Below are 20,915 nucleotides of genomic sequence, written 5' to 3' on the forward strand. Positions count from 1 at the left end.
GAGGGAGGCAGAGTAAGGTAGAGGGAGGCACAGTGAGGTAGAGGGAGGTAGAGGGAGGCAGAGTGAGGTAGAGGGAGGCAGAGGGAGGCAGAGTAAGGTAGAGGGAGGTAGAGGGAGGCAGAGTGAGGTAGAGGGAGGCAGAGTAAGGCAGAGAGAGGCAGAGTGAGATAGAGTGAGGTAGACGGAGGCACAGTGAGGTAGAGGGAGGCAGAGTGAGGTAGAGGGAGGCATAGAGAGGTGAAGTTAGATAGAGTGAGGTAGACGGAGGCACAGTGAGGTAGAGGGAGGCAGAGTGAGGTAGAGGGAGGTAAAGTGAGGCAGAGGGAGGTAGAGGGAGGCAGAGAGAGGCAGAGGTCCACAATAAATGCTCACATCACACTACTGCAACACCTTTGAGAAGTTTTAACTGATTTATTTATTGAGGTTCACATTGATATCGGGAGCTCCAGCATGTTTTATTACACATCATATTTATCTCATAATAATAACAAGATACTGCTGAGATGTTGAGAGCATCACCACCAGCCACACAAACCACCCTGCTTCTCGTCCAAACTCCTCAGTGTAGTGCACAGGCAGACTCTGAGCTGCCGGAACACCAGCCCAGACCAGACCAGATGTTTTTGACTCTTCGACAGCATATAGACTTTTTACAAATCCAGCCTCCAGGGCGGAGCTACATTAAACTCTGCCCAGTGAGAGAAGGCCAGCTGTGTTTGGGTTATGGAGAGGAATGCCCTTCTCCGCTGTGTTAAAATCCCTGTGAAATCAGGCAGGAAACTTTGAGAGTAAGAGAAATGGAGAAAATGAGAGATGTGAAACAGGTTTCCCTGCAATTAAAGAACTATTAAATGAGGTAAAGAACCTATTTAACATTACAGAGGTTGATGGGGGTTGCCAGGGTTCTCTACAGAGCCATTGCTGTTTGGTATGTTGCAAAGGGTGTAAAGGGTTTAGGTCTTTATGAATAATATTCTCAATATTACTAGAGTCATGGAAGATGCTGAAAAAAGATATAACTGCCACCACCATGTTTAACAGTTGGGAGGAGGTTCGATTTTCTCAGTTTTCTCATTTTCTCATTTTCTTTTTGGAACCTCCTTTCAGGTAGTAGCTCAGTGGTTAGAGCTTTGGGTTATTACCTGGATTCAAGAAGCAGCCACGGTTGGGTATGTGGTAATCAGCTGTCGCCTATATACTTAAATTCTCTTAGTTTTTTGTTTATTGTGGCCAAAGTTTTTTTCTTTTCTTTTTTTTCTTTTACTTTCATACTTTCCACTAGAGCTGGGCAATATGGCCTAAAACAAATCTTCGTTTTTTTTTTTTTTTAATCAGATTTTCTCCTATAAGTCGTTAGAAGTCGCTAATTTGCATAATACATGTTTTTGAAGCTGTAAAGGATTAACATTGTGAGAGAGAAAAAAGTGAGTAAAAACATTCTAAATATGTTAGAAATGAACAACTTCTGTTGCTCTTTAAATAAGCAGTCATATTTTAAAATAACTTTATTTTTACGTAAATGACATAAATCAGTTTTTTGCTGTGTTGTTAAATGTTATTATAAGAGCAGTTTTTTATTTTATTATTTTTTTTTTTTCAAACCTATTGTTGAATAGTTTTTTACAAAGAGGGAGACACTGTGGACGAGGTGAGTGACAGGCTACGTGGGTGGGGCGGGAGGGAGGGAGAGAGGGGCGGGGCTGCATGCGGGAGAGAGGGGCGAGGCTAAGCTCAGGGGAACATCGGTGGTGAAAATTAAAACTAAATCGATTTTCTTACAAACACATCGTCCTTTACTGTAAATTCGAATTAATCGATAAAATCGATTAATTGCCCAGCTCTACTTTCCACTATTGTTACAATTTAGAAAACACATTTCAACTACTCAATAGAGACGCCTGGACTCCTGGTCTACACCGAAAGTAGGTCTATCCCTATATAGGAAGCTTTATTTTTAGGAAAGTCTTACAGTGCCACACTGGGCACTGGAAAGATTTTCAGGTGGTTCTGCTGCTGCTTTCTTTCTTTCGTGCAGCAGATGTTTTCTGTGAGCTACAGCTGCTGCTAGTCGAGCCAAAGCCAAAAAACACAAAGAGCCGGAGACTAGTCAGGTTCAGGATGGAGTCAGACCAAAGAAACTAGACCACTTTTGCTCTGACCCAGTTCTGATTCTGAGGGAACTCCAGACTGTTCTGATCAGCTAAATTAGTTTCAGGTGAACCTCTTACTGACAAGGAATGACTAATAGTATAGAATAGAATAGGGCTTATTGTAGCAATCATGATCAATTGATCCTAAGGTCACCATACCCAGTGCCAGTCGGGGACTAACAAGCTAGAGGGGTTTAAAGCCTCCAGCTAACCAATTACCATCTTTGGGATGAGTATGACTGGCAGAACTAGTGGTCAGCTGATATTCCTATATATGGCCTGATTACAATCAAATTCATCTCACACCAATGTGCTCTACAGGCGAGCAGACACCACTCAGGTGAACCGGAATCTTCCAAAACGCCCTCCAGCTCCTTCTACTCTTCCACTCACCTTCAGCGCCGCTGGAAACTCAATGACTCCACTGACAACCAGCGCACTTCAGGAATTCAACACGCTCCAACATGTGGTCAACCTTTCTGTCTCGGCTTTAACTCTGAGACCAGATGCATACGCTGTATGGGCAAAAGTATTGGGACATTGGGAAGCAACTGTTTCTACTGTCCAGAGAAGACTTTCTACTAAATTTTGAACCCAGATTGCTGTGAGGATTTGGTTTGATCCAAACACCACCCCAACTCATCCCCGTTTTATATCTACAAGTATTGGACAGAGCTCTATCACTGCAAAGAACAGCTCCACAGCTCAATGATGGGGGTTTTACACCCCTCTAACCCACTTCTGGCATTCTATTGGCAGATCTTCTCTTCTACAGGTACTAGACCAATGGGTCTGTAGTCTTTAGTTTGAAGAGAGCAAGTGACACTCAGTAGAAATTCATCCTACCACCTGGTGCGAGGCAGAGAAAAGTCTGGATGACTGTCTTCCATGGGTCTTGAAGGATGATGGTTTTAGCTGAGCCGTACTGGCATTTCTCGAAGTCGTCTAGTGCAGGGGTCTGCAATTAAGTTTGGCCCCGGGTCAGATATTTTTAAAGCCATTAAATGGCGGGCTACAAAAAAAAATCTGTTTTGGAAAATTAAGTGTAATAGGATGGAGTGCTACAGACTAGTAGCTCTCCAGCCCAGAGGGTTTTTGAACCCAATGGCAGAACAGTTGAATCAATGAGCTCCTCGTGCAGGATTGAACCTGTGTCATCAGGGTCGCAGTTCAATACACTACCGCTGCCCCGTCTAGTGAACTGGGACACGGCTGGCCAAGAATGGGCAGAAAAATGAGAATGGGAGGAAACTGAAGTCACGCCGAGTGTGACAGAGAGACAGGGGAGGAATGTAAACAAAAGCTCGCCAGAGAAGCATTTTATTTTTTTATTAATATCGTTCATTACAGTTCAAACAACCTCACGGGCCAGATGTTTTATGCTTGCAGGCCACATCTGGCCCACGGGCTGCCTATTCGACCCCTGGTCTAGTGTATGGTTAGCATAATAAAACAACAACACTCTCACAATGCAACCATTGCACAATCAATGCAATCAACACACACTTTTTCACAACACAACAACTGCCTTTTCTTGTAATCCAACATCTTGGGTTACCAGCTGTAAATTTCATGTTCTGCTTAAAGGCTCCTGTAAATGTGGATCTCCACGGAACCCTAGAGAGATCTGCTTAGGCTAGTTTGGATCAGGGTGGTCTGGCAAGCTGGGAACTCGCTCTACACAAACAGGAAAAAACACAGCAGCTGGAAATACCTCCAGTACCTCCAGAACAGAGGCCACGCACCTCCACTCTTACTGGGCTGTAAACAGGCTGGCGGTCAGCTGCTGGACCCATGCTCACTCTGGTTTTTTATTCCTGTGTTTGGAGCGGTGGGAGAGGAAGTCGCTGGAATCCAGAAGCAGCAGAAAGTGACTCATTGCTCAGCCACGCTTCTGCTCAGTCCTCCACCGCCTTTCAGCTGTCGCATGGGTTCTCACCAAACGAGCAGTGGATGCACGAGTGCAAGACTGTGTCCAAAACTAAGTCTTGTAAGTTTGGTGGGCAGAGCCTCGGTGAGCATCACTGAGCCTTGGACAGTTTCAAGAGTTGCATTCATTGGTTGTGTCCAGTCTCATATTCCTGTCATGATTTCACAGTTAGCACGTTAGCATCTTCATTTGCACACCAGCTACTGGCCTTATCAAACATCGCTACTGTGGTGTTAGCAAGCAGGATATTAGCCTTATCCAACATCAATCAATCACAACAATTAATCGCAGCCATCAATCTCACTATTACATTACAACCACCAATACAAGCACCAATCACCACAACAACCAATCACAACTATAAATCCCAACTACAAAATTTCAACCGTCAATCACACAAACCAATCACCAACAACTAATCGCAACCATCAATCTTACTATTAAATCACGACCATCGATCACACCAACCAATCACCACAACAACCAATCACATCTATAAATCCAAACTACTAAATCTCAACCATCAATCACAGCTATTAAATTTCAACCATCAATCATACAAACCAATCACACCTATTAAACCACAACCATCGATCACACCAACCATTCACCACAACAATCAATCACAACCATAAATCCCAACTATTATATTACAGCCATCATTCTCAATTATTCTTCACAACCAATCACAGCCCATCAATCAATGGGGGGGGGGGTGTATTAAGGGTGGGAGGGTGTATTAAGAGTGGGGGTGTATTAGGGCCAGGGGGGTGTATTAAGTGTGGGGGGTGTATTAAGATTGGGGGGGTGTATTAAGAGTGAGGGTGGTGTATTATGAGTGGGGGGCTGTATTAAGTGTGGGGGGTGTATTAAGAGTGGGGGGTGCATTAAATGTGGGGGTGTATTAAGATTGGGGGGGTGTATTAAGATTGGGGGGGTGTATTATGAGTGGGGGGCTGTATTAAGAGCAGGGTATGTATTAGCAGTGTGGGGGGGGGTGTACTAAGAGTGGTTTAGCTGAAGCTCATTCCTGCTGAATTGTCCCACATGGCTGGTTGGTCTAAAAGAGGCCGGCTCGGTTTAAATAAACTCAGCAGCTTCACAGCCTTCCACACACTCCCCACCCCGGGTTCAAGCGGGGACACAGAGGGTCCGCCAAAACACAGCCTGCCTTGTGTGTGTTTAAACGTCTGAGACCCCCAGAGAAGACAGCAGACCGCTGACATGCTCCTGCTTACCAACCCCGGGGGCAGGGCCACCCCACAGCGTCCTCCGTCCATCACTTTCTCTGAGAACGTTTACCCAACATCAGGCTCGTTCCTCAGACTTCATGCATCCAGATCACTCAAACTATTTAAAAGTCTTTACACTGGAAACTGTGCTCATGTGACATAATGAGGCTGGAGGTAGAGCGAGTTTGAAAGTGGTGGAGTGAGACAAAACAAGGTGATGAGATGCAGAGTTAATTAGAGTAAGGTAAAGTGAGGTAGAGCAAGGAAGGGTAAGGAAGGGTTAGGTAGAGTGAGCGAGAGCAAGACAGTAAGAGGCAGAGACAAGTAAAGTGAGGTAGAGCAGGGTAAAGTGAGGTAGAGTAGGGCAGACTGAATTCGAGCAAGGTAGAGAGAGGTAGAGTGATAAAAAGTGAGGCAAAGTGAGGTAGAGTGAAGTAGAGTGAATTAGAGCATGGTAGAGTGATAAAGAATGAGGCAAAGTGAGGTACAGTGAGGTAGAGCAAGGTAGGGTGAGGTAGATTTGAGTAGAGCGAGGTAGTGCAGGGTTGAGTAGATTGAGGTAGAGCAGGGTTAAGTAGTTTAAAATAAAGTGAGGTAAAGTAGGGCAGACTGAATTAGAGCACAGTAGAGTGATGAAGAGTGGGGTAAAGTGAGGTAGAGTTAAGTAGAGTGAGGTAAAGTAAGGTAGAGCAAAGAAGAGTGAGGTAGAGCGAAGCAGAGCAAGGTAGTGTAAGGCAGAGTTAAGTAGAGTGAGGTAGAGCAGGGTTGAGTAGAGTGAGGTAGAGTGAGGCAGAGCAAGGTAAAGTGAGGTATAGCAAGGTAGACTGAATTAGAGCAAGATAGAGAGTGATAAAAAGTGAGGCAGTGTGAGGTAGAGTTAAGCAGAGTGAGGTAGAGCGAGGCAGAGCAAGGAAGTGTGATGCAGAGTTAAGTTGAGCGAGGTAGACCAGGGTTGAGCAGAGTAAAGTAAAGTGAGGTAGAGCAAGATAAATTGATATAGAGTAAGGTAGAGTGAATTAGAGCAAGGTAGAGGAAGGTAGAGTGAGGCAAAGTGAAGTAGAGTAAAGTAGAGCATAACAGAGTGAGGTAGAGTGAGGCAATTTGAGCAGAGCAAGGTAGAGTAGGATTACGTACAGTGAAGTAAATTGAAGTATAGCAAGGTAGACTGAATTAGAGCAAGGTAGAGTGATGAAGAGTAAAGCAGAGTGAGGTAGAGTTAAGTAGAGTAGGGTAGAGTAGGGTTGGGTAGAGTAAAGTAAAGTGAGGTAAAGCAAGGTAAATTGAGAGAGTAAGGTAGACTGAATTAGAACAGGGTAGACGAAGGTAGAGTGAGGCAAAGTGAAGTAGAGTAAAAGTAGAGCATAACAGAGTGAGGTAGAAGGACGTTGAATTTAGTAAAGAGAGGCACAGTGAGGTAGAGTGAGTGAGGTAGAGGTCCACAGTGAATGTTCACTTCGAACTACTACTTATATTTTGGGGGGGAAATGAGTGCTGCCAAGCCAAGTGCTGGAAAAAACTTTTGAGATGTTTAAACTTAAATTTAAAATCTTCTTCCCAAAGATATCCAACACAGTTCATATCCACACAATATTAAATATTCAAATATTTTGTTCATATTGTTTACCCCCAGCCGAAGGTTTTCACGAGAAAACGAGAGTGAGTATTTTGGCTGATCGACTGCATTGACGGTGATAAGGCTAGAGTTGTGTAAACGTGTTTTGACCTCCAGGCTTCATTCATGGCATGATGAAGGCCACGGTTAACATCTGCACCACTGACACCTCTGCACACTGGACTTACCAGAAGTTCTGTTTGCACGACGAGGACCGTCCCCACTTTCGCCTTGAACCCAAACTCTGGCAGCTTATCAGAAGTGTGTAGTCGTCACTTCCAGATAAACCAGCAGCAATGCAGGGCTTATGAAACACGTTGCATCAGAGCAAGTTGACAGAAAAACAAATGTCAACAGCAGTTGTTTTCTTAGCAAAATCAAGAGAAGTTGCATCACAGGCATCCAGCAGGATGTCACAGCCAGTAGCAGCACTGACTCAGTGCACTGGGGGTCCAGGAGTTTGGGGCATCTACTCTAAATAGGTGCTCTATAATGCTTTATAGTGTTCATATGAACCACAAACTCATTTTGGCACAGTGTATTGCATTACAGGAAAAATGGGTGTACCAATGTCTTAATGTCTCAATGACCACATGCCAATTCCGACAGACTGTAATACACTACAGAAATCGTAGAGGGCGCTCTATAACAGAGGTGATACAATTTATATAGATATCGCAATATATCACACCGTTTTGACCTCATGGTATCTGTACATTGGGTGAAATATCTATATATATTTTTTTGTTGAAACATAGACACTAGGGCTGCAACTAATGATTATTTTTTCTAATTGACTAATCTAATAAATATTCTTTCGATTAGTCGATTAGTCAGCGATTAATTCTGTCACATTCTTCATCTCTAAAAAAAACGATAGAAACTTTTGAACTTTAGTTTTAAACTAAAATTTAACGTTCAGATGTTGTTTAAACATGGAAAATACTGTAATTTAGTGAGCAAATATGTAATTTGCTGTGTTTAGAAACTTTTTGGAGACACAGACAAAGTTGAGTGTAAACTGTGTGAATGAGTCCATTACCCATCTCCCATTGCACTTCTGTACTCACACTTTGTGTAATGCTGTTACAAATTAACGATTAATCAACAATGAAATTTGTAGTCGACAAATTGAATTAATCAACATTATAGATAATATATCGACTAATCGCTGCAGCCCTTATAGACACTCTAACTCCCAAGACTCGTCATGCAATTTGACTTACTAACGTTACTGCTTCATTACTCCACATGGTGGCGCTAATCAAATGAATAAGGTAAACCTGCGGTGTAGAATAATGATGGTCAAAACCTCAGTATAAAATGCCCTATAAATGTTTCTATGATCCACATGCTCATTCTGACAGACTGTAATACACTACAGGAAGGTTAGGGGGCGCTCTATAATGCTTTATATTGTTAAAATGATCCATACACTTATTCTGACAGACTGTAATACACTACAGGAAGGTTAGGGGGAGCTGTATAATACTCTATAATGTCTAAACGATCCACAATCTTATTCTGACAGACTGTAATACACTACAAGAAGTGTAGGGGGAGCTCTATAATGCTTTGTATTGTTGAAATGATCCACACACTTATTCTGACAGACTGTAATACACGACAGGAAGTTAAGGGGGAGCTCTAAAACACTCTATAATGTTTCTATGATCTACATAGTCATTCAGACAGACTGTTATACGCTAAAGAATACATAGATGGTGCTCTATAATTCTCTATAATGTTCATAAAATCTATGCACTCATTAAAAGCACAGGAATTATTTTGTTCAACATTCAAAACATCTAAATATTTAGCATCAAACATCATTTTTGGGATCTACTTAAGCATTTTTAATCAGTCCACTCACCGACTGCCATTCCCACGCCCAGCACACACCTTGGCACATAAACTTCACACGGCTGAGACGGAGCTGTTGGACAAAGAGAGATGACTGGCACTAATCCGAAAGAATAATACGAATTAGCTGGAAAAATTCAGCGCGCTAAGACAGCTCCCAGCTGAGAGAACAGATACCCCTCCTCCTGAACACCGGGGTCAAGGGGGCAAATTCCTCATCCTCAATTAGGCCTCCAGATTTCACGCGTTGGGTGAGGGGAACGAGCGCACAGTGTGTGTATTGGTGAAAATGGGTAGGAAGGGGTTTGGCAGGGGGGGGGGGGTCTTGCTAAACAAGAGGGCAAAGAAAAAGAGGAAATTTGAGGCCAGTAGGAATGCCCTAAATATGCACAGATCCATTACAAACAACATGGAAGTGGATGCCCTGGTGCTTTAAAGTGAAAGCCTGACACAGATTCAAATTCATACCTAGTTTAGCAGTGGTACTATGAGGATAATGTAGCTAACATGTAATAAAAGCATATACTCTGACATTTATCACTGGAACAACAATTCTAATGTAGCTAACAAACAATTTAACTTGTTCCTCAATAAATAGCACTAACAGTCCAAAGCTAATGTAGCTCAAATTTAATTAAAGCATATACCTGGCAAATTATCACTGAAGATATGAGGCTAATGAAGCTAAAATGTAATGGAAGCTTACACCTAGCGAATTAGCACTGAAGCTATGAGGCTAATAAATCTAATAAGTAATAGAAGCGTACACCTGGCAAATTAGCACTGAAGCTATGAGGATAATGTTACTAAAAAGTAATGGAAGCGTACACCTGTCAAATTAGCACTGAAGCTTTGAGTCTAATGAAGCTAATAAGTAATGGAAGCTTACACCTGGCAAATTAGCACTGAAGCTATGAGGATAATGTTGCTAAAAAGTAATGGAAGCGTACACCTGTCAAATTAGCACTGAAGCTTTGAGTCTAATGAAGCTAATAAGTAATGGAAGCTTACACCTGGCAAATTAGCACTAAAGCTATGAGGCTAGGCCTTTAACAATAAGAGTTTTTTTGTGAACAATATATCGTCCCAGAAATTATTGCAATACAGCTAGGAGTCTAATGAAGCTAATAAGTAATAGAAGCGTACACCTGTCGAATTAGCACTGAAGCTATGAGGCTAATGTTGCTAATAAGTAATAGAAGCTTACACCTAGCGAATTAGCACTGAAGCTATGGGGCTAGTAAAGCTAATGAGTAATGGAAACCTGCTAAATAGTAATAAAACCTGACAAATTAGTATTGGACCAAAAAATTGCTAATGTAGCTAACAGGTAATGGAAGATTAATCCCAACCAATTAGAACAGGGGTTATGGGGAAAAATGCGGCTAACATGTAAAAGAAGCATGTGGGGTACACATCCATTGGAACTGGGCACTGGAACTAAGAGTTTAATGTTGCTAAAAAGTAACATACCCTACTCAGTTAGCTTCAGGGGCTAACAGACAATGGCAGCTTATACCTTATCAGTTAGTACTGGAGCTACAATGCTAATTTGGCTAATAGCAATGAAAAGTCATTACTGAATAATTAGAACTGGAGCTTTGATGCTAATGTAGCTAAACAATAAAAGAAGCATATATCAATTGTTATAGAAATGTGTTTATTCATGGACTGAAGTACAGAGCAGGGGTATTTACGATTTATCTGCCCATCACTCTGTGTTTATTGTAAACAATATTAGACTTGAGAGAGATTTTTGTAGACACTACAATACTACAATACTACAATATTTAGTATTGTATATTATACAGATATTAGACAGATTGTTGACCCCAGGATCAGTTACGACATGTTCAGGATTTGACGTGTGCTTCTATAGTTTACAACAGGAGATGCTAAGCTAACACTGCTAACAAACACTGGACCTGTTTTTTTTTTTTTTAAACCTAAATGTCTGAACCAATTTTGATATTTTGGTTTTATATTGCAGTTTAGTGACTGAGAGCATTAAAAATTTACTATCAGTCATCACTTCCTACATGGGCGGAGTCTGTCTATGCTTGATTGGCTCTCTACTGATTGGTTTGTAGATACGGATGTGATACGGATGGCAGTATTTTCCCACTTTGGAGTTGTGCCGAATTCTCCCTCCCTGCCATTAGCGATTCCTCTAGAATTATTTTTATTTCTGTTTATAAATAAGGGTTAATCTACAGCTACAGTAGATACAGTAATCACTAGCATAATCTGCTGCACCCATACTTCTACAATAAGGGTTAATCTACAGTTACAGTAGATACAGTAATCACTAGCATAATCTGCTGCACCCATACTTCTACATGATGCTCCTGCATAACTATGGGAGTCAGATTTTGGCACAACACTGCTTATTGCGACAGTGGGAGTTTCAACACCTTTCACATCACATTAAAAAAATGCAGTAAATATACACAGTTTATTTACACATCATATCTAGAACTGGCCCCACTTTCAGCGTGGAGCAGTGGAAGGCGGAGTGATACCACACACTGTGCTGAGGTGAAAGTGGTTCTGTGATGAACTATCGCTTTAATGGGAGCAGTGTGAAGTTTCTGAGTGCACTGGGAGATCAGGGTTAGCTGGGGTTAAGGCAGAGTGCCAACACAACCGTGCACCAAAATAAACGCTTCCTCTGTTGCCAGCCGGCCCCCGCTGCTGCACTCCCGCACGCCTGCTGCCTCGCGGGCTGAACCGGACCGCTGCCCGGCCGAATAAAAGCACCATTAATACTGCTCAGTTTCCACTGCGGCCCCGCAAGCGCCGCCTCCGCGAGCAGAATGCTAATGTGAGCACGAACACGCTCCCTAAACCACCTGACCAAACAAACCGCCACTTCCACGTCCACTTTTAGCTACCGGCACAAAAGGCCCGAGAAGATTACGTGCCTGGAACCAGATCAAGAGGACAAAACCGCAACAAGCTCAATCAGTGACCCTCAAACTTCTTCTACACATCATAACTTTAAAACTATTTGCTCATAATTCAGCTCAGAATAGGGATTGAGACAAACTCATTCAGAGTAGGGGTTTGATATGAACTCGTCCAGAGTGGGGGTTTAATGTGAACTCGTTCAGAGTGGGGGTTTAAGGTGAACTTGTCCAGAGTGGGGGTTTAAGGTGAACTTGTCCAGAGTGGGGGTTTAATGTGAACTCGTTCAGCGTGGGGGTTTAAAGTGAACTTGTCCAGAGTGGGGGTTTAATGTGAACTCGTTCAGAGTGGGGGTTTAAGGTGAACTTGTCCAGAGTGGGGGTTTGAAACAGTCCAACTTAAAGTCGGGGTTCGAGACAAACCTATTCAGAGTGGGGGTTTAAGGTGAACTCGTTCAGAGTGGGGGTTTAAGGTGAACTCGTCCAGAGTGGGGGTTTGAAACAGTCCAACTTAAAGTCGGGGTTCGAGACAAACTCATACAAGAGTGGGAGTTTGAGATAAATGGATTCAGAGTGGGGGTTTATGGTGAACTCGTTCAGAGTGTGGGTTTAAGGTGAACTCGTCCAGAGTGGGGGTTTATAGTGGGTGTAAGGAGAACTTGGTAGGGTTGGGTTGTATAACCACAGTATTAAAACATTTTAACAGTATCTCCAGACAAAAACATGTTTTTCATGTGCATTTAAGATGACAACAGGATGGAGTCGCTCTCTGAAAACCTTTTTTTTTTTTTTTACATTGTCTGTGATTTATCTTTTTTTTTAGTTTGAAAAATGGATGGTATTGAATTTGATGGTGTTTTAGCCTTTACACAAATCCATGTTTACACAAATTCCTGCCCTGGTTATACCATATGCCCTGGGAATGTTTTGACACAGAATGACGGTATGAAAAAAGAGGATATCACCAAGCCCTAGAGTGGGGTTTTGATGCAAAATTGGGATTCCAATATTCCAATACTCCAATAAAACTACAAATTCACTGAAATAAATTCAGTAAAACTGGCTCAACGCAGACCAATAGAAGAACAACATGTCTCAAAATTCAGAACTAGGTCATTTGTCATCAGAAGATGACAGTGAACGACAGTGTGAACAACATGTAGTGTGTATGGAATCTGGCACAGCTTTAACAGATGGGGGGGGGTCTGGTTTGGCGTTGGGTGGGGGGGGACTGTCTGTATGAGATGGGAAAGAAAGTTGAAAGGCCTCTTTTATCTGCCTTTGAACAGAGTGTCAACAAAAGAGAGTAAATGGGCAGGAATTCGGCATGCAAACATCGCAACACAGTGCCAACACACACTCACACACACTCACACACACTCACACACACTCACACACACTCACACACACTCACACACACTCACACACACTCACACACACAACAAACTTCGGATATACCGTCAGCTAAGGGTGTGCAATATGAAATAACATTATACAAAATTTAAATGTTCACACACATGGTAACAGATAGATTTAAGTTTTTATTCTGGATTCAGTTGCATGTTTTTCCAATACCAATATTAAGCAAATGCAGACTGTATGATAATTAACAATTGTCTTACCACTGCATACCTTAAAAATACTTTAGAAATGGTTTACTCCTGCAGGTAGTGGTTCATGAATAACGATATTGATGTTGGGCGATTACAATAGAAAACAAAGACTCTGATACCAACATCTCATACCCAGATCTACAGAATTACCCCACATTGACGTGGTGGTGATGGTGTTGGAGGTGGTGTTTGAGTTCTGTTGAAGGTGTTGGTGGTTGGGGTGGTGTTGGTTAACGCTGCTAAAGGTAATGTGTCAGTTTTGCAGGTGTTGTAGGTGTTGTTGTTGATGTAGGTGGTGGCATTCTAAGTGGTGGTGCAGGTGATGTTGATGTAGCTGGTGGTGGTGTAGATGGAGTTGGCAGTGTTGGAGTTGGCGGTGGTTTTGTGGGTGTTGGAGTTGGTGGGTAGGTGGTGGTGTTTAAGTTCTGTTGGTTCTGTTGTAGGTGACAGTGTAGGTGGTGGTGGTTTTGGTGGTGATGCTTTAGGTGTTAGTGGTGGTGATGTAGTAGATGGGGTTTTTGAGTTCTGTTGGTTCTGTTGTAGGTGGCAACGTTGTAGGTGATAGTGGTGTTACAGGTAGTGGTGTTGTAGGTGGGGTTTTTTGGTAGGAGTTTTGTAGGTGGGGATGTTGGCGGCAGTGGTGGTGTAGTTGGTATTGTGGTAGTTGTGGTGTTGATGTAGACGGTCTTGTAGACGGTGTTGTAGGTGGTGGTGGTGTAGTTGGTATTGTAGGTTGTGGGGTTGATGTAGACGGTGTTGTAGGTTGTGTTGTAGGTGGTGGTGTTGTAGGTAGTGGTGTTGTAGGTGTATAGTATGTGATATTTAACACTGCTTTGGGAAAAAAGTCAGCTGAAATGTGGAAGTAGCTGAGAGTCTGAATCACAGCCCAGCCGACTGCCACATCATCTCCACACACACACACACACACACCAAAAGCACCCCCCCTCCCCACCACCATTCCCCCGCTGCAGTAAATGTGGTTAAGGTGGACTTGAAAGAGGCGAGATAAGAGTGGAGGTCAAAAGACAGCAGATTTACTGACCCACCGTCCTGCTGCTGGAACGCTGAGCAGCGCTCGTAAATCAGGAGGTAAAGGAAGCTCAGATCAGCGCCGGAGTGCTGAGAGCACCGGGCTGCTGTCAGCACCGACCCGCAACTTCATCATCATATAACACACCCTGTGTTAGGGGTGACCCGGTTCAGCCTCCTTAAAGGCCACCATTCACTTTACATTTCTTTTAATTATAAAGATAAAACTTAAAATAAGTAAAAAAAATATATATATTTTTATTGAGTAAATTTAGATTTAATTATTATACACTGACATGCAGGGATGTAAGAAAATATCAATATATCGCTGTATCGCAATATTCTGTTTTGCAATACTGTATCAATTCTCTAAAAAAACAAACACAGTATTGATTAGTAGTTATTACTTTACTTGTAAAGACTGGTATCAGACAGGGATTCCTTTAGTTTTGCATTTAACCCCCGCCCACTAGTTTAGATTTTTTTTAGATTCCACTGTTCTGATTGGATTAAAAAGTATGTAACTTATTTTTTTTTCCTCTTCAAATTTTATAAATATGCTAGTATGTTTTTATACTATTACAGTTTTCTTTTTCTATAACTATCGGAACATATCGCCTGCTAACAGTATCGCAATATATTGTGATCTATTGAATCGTAACCGCTTGCTAATACACAGTCCAAACAAAAAGTCATCTGACAACAGTACGTAAAACTTGATCATGATGTTGAGTGTATTCTCAGGGGGTGCCTTGGGAACACCTGTCCACACCTGTGTCCACATAGGTTGTGAGGTGCTATCATGTGTGTGAGGCTAAACACTGGCCAGCATTCTCATGGTAAGGTCAGGTGAATTGTAGGAGTTGGAGCGAGGCCTGATAGTGGGTGCAGATGGATGGAACCACTACCCATTAACAGTAACAGTAACAGCATACCAACCCTGTAGCAACCACCAAGCAATACTAATGCCACGGTTAGCACTACACTGAGGAACCTTGAGAATTCCAGATCCAGGGCAATATTAGTTAGTAGTTCGTCCAATGTAGCTTGTTTTAACATGTTTAACGCGCAGGCTACAGGACGATAATACTCACCTCTAAACAGCCAAAAAAGCTAGCGCTTAGCTCGGTTAGCGGCTAATGCTAATTTTGCTCCAGTCTCGAGTCTCGGTGCTGCAGAACTAAACTGAAACTCCTGTATAACTTTGTAATTAAGCGGAGTGACTTTACTGCTCCTTAATACCTGACTGGTAAAATTCATACATAAGGTGCACCAGATTTTAAGGCGCATTGTGCGACACTAGTAAGGAATAGGGGTGTCGCCATGTTTTCCTTCTAATTCAGCATTTTGAGCAATATTAGCTAGCGGTTCGTCCGACATGGCTTGTTTTAACATGTTTTACATGCAAGCTACAGTCCAATATACTCACCTCTGAACAGCAAAAGAGCTAGCTAGCGCTCAGTTCGGTTAGCGGCTAATGCTAATACTGCTCCAGTCTCGGTGCTGGAGCACTAAACTGAAACTCATGTATAAAGCTGTATTTCAGTGGAGTGGCTTTACTTAGAATTCATACATAAGGAGCACCGGATTATAAAGGTGCACTGGCGATTTCTGGGTAAATTAAAGGATTTTAAGTGCGCCTTATAGTGCAAAAAAAGTGAATAACAGTATCAGTCCAGTTAAAGGCCTGACTGGTCTACAGAAACTTCTTTAATACAGTTTTTATGTTCAGTCTGTCTCCACACAGCCCCCCCCCCCCCGCCCCCCCCCCCCCCCCCCCCACCTCGCTCTCTGGACCAGCTGTGCGGGATTCCAGGTCCAGACCCGTCTGAGATGATGTCAGTAGAATGTTTGGGTTGTGTAAAGTTACTGGACCCGGTTCCAGCTGTGGATCAGCTGTGAGAGGAAGTGTGTGGAAGTGGCGTTTTTACTGTAATTAACAAAAAAATCCCCAAACAGATCTTATCACACCACCCTGTAATGCCAGCCAACTTCAAAGAGCCGACGGAGCAGAAATGGATGGGGGGGCTGGGGGGGTGTTCAGAGTTCTTCCATATCAGTACATTCAAGCTATATGACAGTACATGAGGCGTGAATACACAATTACTGTCAAAAAGTGTGTAGTGAACTTAAAAGTGCTCTTATCTGATGTTCTGTTAACTCGTTGTTTCTGAAGCTGGTAACTCTGATGAACTTGTCCTGTGCAACAGAGGGAACTCTTGATCTTTTATTCCTGGGGCGGTCCTGATGAGAGCCAGTTTCATCATTACGTTTTTGATGGTCCTTTGCAGACTACTTCTCCAAAACTGTAGTAAAAGAATGGGTCGCTCTCAGGAGCTTAGTGAACTCCAGCAGTGTGGTACCGTGACAGGATGTAACACCTGTGCAACAAGTCCAGTCGTGAAATTTCCTCACTGCTAAATATTCCACGATGAGGACATAGGAACTCCAGGGACTTGAAAACAAAACCCTATGTCACCCATCAACCAGAACAAAGATATGAATGAAACTTCTACCTGTGTAATAATGGTTGATATATTTTACTAAATATAATCTAAGCACACTTTGTTTGGTCATCACAGAGCAAGCAGACCTAACAAACTTATGAACAATAGCATTAAATTCCAGTTAAAGATGCTCTAAATCCCCTGATTTTTGCTGACTCCATCCTCAGCTCAAATTTTAAGTCTATAAAAGGCTAAAAAAGATGAGAGGGGCAGTTTGGGAGGGGCACTGGGTGATGTATGGGTTTAGAGTCAGGGCAGGAGGGAGAGCTGATTGGCTGAGCTGCAGCAGTAGCATTGTGCCTCTGATAGCGGTGAGACGTAGATGGTTCAACATCAGTGGTGGGAGGCTGGATTATTGATTGATTAATCTGCATATTGTGATGTGTCTGCGTACCAAAGAACACAGACACATAATCCACACCTATAGCACAGCTAAACCTGAGAGGGCGCTGCAGAGGCAGAATTTTCCACAGTAAAAGTGTTTTTAAAAGTAAGGAAATGTTAAGGAAGACTGGTATGTTTCATTACTTCAGAGGAACACATTTTAGCTATTAATAAAAAAAATATATGGAAAAAGGTTTAGGGTTTAGTGGCTCTTTAAGCAGAGTTTATCTGAAAGCTACACTGTGTTTAAAGCTTTGTCCTGTTCAGAAATCAGTCCATTTAATATAGTAATTTAGTCTTTTCACAAAACATAAAAACAACAAAAAAAACAATAAAGTAAATTATAATCTGCTGTGATGCTCTTCAAAAAACATAGTGTAGAATTGCACCAAAAAAAAAATCTGGCTGTCTGTTGTACTTATAGGCTTCTATAATCAACATGATGCACTTAGAAAACTGTATTGTAATAAATACAATATTTTTTTTCCAAAACAAAAAATCTCAGATTTTGCTGTGTATAGTTATATGTTTGAGTAAAATGAACATTGTTGTTTTATTCTATTAACTACTGACAACATGTCTTCCAAATTCTAAATAAAAATATTGTCATTTAGAGCATTTATTTGCAGAAAATGAGAAACGGCTGAAATAACAAAGAAGATGCAGAGCTTTCAGACCTCAAATACTGCAACAAAAAAAGTTCATTTTCATAAAGTTTTAAGAGTTCAGAAATCAATATTTGGTGGAATAACCCTGGTTTTTAATCACAGTTTTCATGCATCTTGGCATCATGTTCTCCTCCACCAGTCTTACACGCTGCTTTTGGATAACTTTATGCCTTTACTCCCGGTTTAAACATTCAAGCAGTTCAGCTTGATTTAACTGCTTGTGATCATCCATCTTCCTCTTGATTGTATTCCAGAGGTTTTCAATTTGGTAAAATCAAAGAAACTTATCATTTTTAAGTGGTCTCTTATTTTTTTTTTCCAGAGCTGTATGTGACCATATAATCCATCATCCTTAGTTCCCGCCTTAACCCACAAAGGTAGCCAATCACAGTGCAGCCAGCGTGGCACATCAGCCAATCAGCGCACAGGGGGCGTGGTTTTATACGAAAACAGGTGGGAAAACAAACACAACGCGTCTGGAACGCCGGGGCAGGATGGAGTTCATCTCATCACCAACAGCTTTATCCATCACTGCTCCAACACCTGGACCAGGACTTTCCAGCCCAGTATTGGTTCTGTAAAGCCTCAGTTAATTCTGCATGCTTTAGAAAAAATGTTCTAGCTGCTTTAATACTTTTTGAAGAGTTCTGGGTGAGTAAAAATTAACTGGTTGCTTTAGGTTCAAGAAACAAACAAACAAAAACTTAAAATTAAACTAAAAAAAAGCCAAAAACTTAGTGGATTTCCATCTTAAATCCAACTTTCATCTATAATTCAATCCAGTGTCAGTCTTGTTTATTGATGGGATCAATGAGGTTCTAGATGTGGGATTAACTTTACCAACAGTATGATAGGTTATCTAATCTCTCCATAAGGAACCTGGAACCTTCTTTACTGTGCAGAAGGACAGTGGGCCAGTGATCTCCAATAAGAAACAGCTTTTCTCTAAAGCATTCATATTTTCCTAAAACTGTTAAAAAGTTGTTAAAACTTAGTTCTTTTCAAAACAAACTTTCTCCAACTGAAGGCTCAACCAAAACCACACCACACTCAGCTGCAGCTCGTAAACTTAAGCCAACTTCTCTCCTTTCTCTTAACCAAAACCCAACTGGTGGAACCAATTTCCACCATAAAATCTTTAACCAGCACCCTCCACCCCCAGGCGCTCCAGCGGCGCATGCACGCCAGCCTCCCCGCCTCAGAGGCGCAGCAGCTCGGTCACAGCGCCGAGCAGCGCCGCGCTCCCCCCCACACCAAGTCCAAGTTCACCCTCTTTTTCTCCAAACAGAAAACAAACCGCAAAAATCACATTTTCACCACAAACCGAGCCCAGCTGGAGCACAGCGGCGGTGCTGAGACTGAACCCGGGCTCTGCACTCACCTCTGCGGCGCTGAACTGATCTCCAGAGAGGCTCCAGCTGTGCGCTGTCTCCCCGCGCTGAGCTCCGGCTGCTCTGCCCGCTCTAGCCCAACCTCAACCCGGCCGCCATGGAGCGGAGGACCCGCGGCCTGGAGCGGGGCCACCCACTTTACCGTAAACACCCGAGAATGAGCGCATATGAAAAAAAAGAAAAGAAAGGTAAAGCCATATCCGGACGGGATTACTTTCTCAGGGGGTTCTTGGGTAATTTTCTCTTTTATCGGTGGTTTATATCCTCTATGATTTTATTCCCGTCCAGATCCACATCTAAGTTTCGTCACCTTGCATTTAATAAAGAAAATAAAATAATATAATATATGAAATAAAATAAAATAGCTATTTGTCCACTGCCACACACTGTAATTACACTTTTGGTGTGCGTCTCCACGGACATTCACGTAAACACAGCAGTGAGTGGAAATGGAGGAGCTACTGAACGTGATGTCATGTGACAGAGAAAGCCTAAGAACTCACTGCTCCTTCTGTTCTTTCAACTGCAGTCTGGATGCAAGGGTTTTATCAGAAGAGTTTTTGTAGAAGTGTGAAGTATTTTTGTCTGTCTGTGAGTGGTAAAGCTCAGTAACCTTGCTTCTGGGCTTTAGTTACATTTAAAGCATCATATCTCTACCAAAGGGAAATGATGCTTATATATATAGCTTATATATATATAGACCTGTAGAATCAAGAAATTAAGAACCTAAAACAACATTTAAACAACTACAGGTCTCATTTGTCTCAGTTAAGGTCAGTGTTAAAAGACATCAGGCAAAAATGATCTTCATGGGAGAGTTTCAAGGCAAAAAACTGACCAAAAAGAACACAACAAACCTTCTTGCATTTACCAACAAACATCTTAATGATTCCCAAGACTATTCTGTGGAATGACGTGATAAAAGTGGAACTTTTTTAGAAGGTGTGTGTCCCGAAACATCTGGCAGCACTGTGTATATATTTTCTAAACATTGGCTTTGATTTGTATGTTTTTCATTGTTCCGCACATTCAAAGCTAATGTTTTAAATATGCTTTGCATATGAAGTCAATGACAGTGCCAATGTGAATTACCAACATGCCAAACACAACACATTTTATTATGCATTTATAATGAACTGTAAATATAGAACTAATAGGACCTGTTGCCGAATATATTTTATAATGACTTGCAATGAAGTTTTATAGTGTTTATTTTTTTATTTCTACTGTAAAATTATACAAGATTTTGTTCCAACACTGATGTATTCAAAACTATTGAATACCGATCACAGCTTTATGTGGTTTAATGTTTTAGATGTGTAACTAAAAATCAAACCTGCACCAGCCAGCCCAAAATTTTCCTGTTTGGGTTCATTATAGCCCAATAATGAGCCTTCATTCCACTCCACAGCCTAGCCTTACATCAGACTGATAATCAATAACTGTTTATTATTATTGACCAGCAGTTTAAGAACTGTTTTTTTTTTGTCTGATTGGAGCTAAAAATAGACACAGCCATAAAAAAAATCTAAATACTGGCATGCAGCTGAGTAAACCCAGTGCCCCAGTTCCCTGTTTCTCTGCAGCTGAGACAGTGCTGCCCTCGACTGACCAACTTATGTTAGTACAT

At 41.9% G+C, this 20,915-nt stretch overlaps 1 protein-coding gene across 1 annotated transcript in view; it reads right to left on the minus strand.

Annotated features, from left to right (window-relative positions):
- fndc3ba (fibronectin type III domain containing 3Ba) overlaps positions 1 to 19,389 on the minus strand; it is a 121,924-nt gene extending 102,535 nt beyond the window's left edge. Inside the window, exon 1 of the mRNA XM_049467293.1 lies at positions 19,276 to 19,389. The gene's annotated coding sequence lies outside the window, so the exon portion shown is untranslated. The remainder of the gene's footprint in view (positions 1 to 19,275) is intronic.
- Positions 19,390 to 20,915: the final 1,526 nt, after the last annotated feature.

Source organism: Astyanax mexicanus, chromosome 18 (genome assembly GCF_023375975.1).
Source record: "Astyanax mexicanus isolate ESR-SI-001 chromosome 18, AstMex3_surface, whole genome shotgun sequence".
Lineage (NCBI taxonomy): Eukaryota > Metazoa > Chordata > Actinopteri > Characiformes > Acestrorhamphidae > Astyanax > Astyanax mexicanus.